Raw genomic sequence first — 362 nt, 5'->3', positions numbered from 1 at the left:
TGTTACCATTTGACAAGTTTAATCACGTAGGGTTTGCGCGCTTTAATAATTTATTTCCGATTATTCCTAATAAAGAGCTTTTTAAGCGTCCTTACACACTTTGCATTGGAATGAAGATAAATAAAGATGAATTTTATCCACTGTTGTTATTGTTTTCGTCGTGACAAAGGCAGCACCCACAGATGCAGCATTAACATATATCCATCAGGTGGCAGTAAAGCTCACACCTGCCCATTCATTTACTTTTGTACCCTGCCCCTGTTCACCCAGCACTTGTTACCTGCTCGAGGAGAGATCCGAGAGGTTCGTTACTTCTCTTCTAAACATTGCAACTTCTCATCGTAATGAAAATACGCTGTTTG

The sequence above is a fragment of the Aulonocara sp. 'chitande type north' Nkhata Bay genome, linkage group LG11 (genome assembly GCF_057382095.1).
Source record: "Aulonocara sp. 'chitande type north' Nkhata Bay isolate Kocher_YH1m ecotype deep benthic linkage group LG11, A_spYH_male_GT1.1, whole genome shotgun sequence".
Taxonomy (NCBI): domain Eukaryota; kingdom Metazoa; phylum Chordata; class Actinopteri; order Cichliformes; family Cichlidae; genus Aulonocara; species Aulonocara sp. 'chitande type north' Nkhata Bay.
This window is presented reverse-complemented; position numbering follows the sequence as displayed.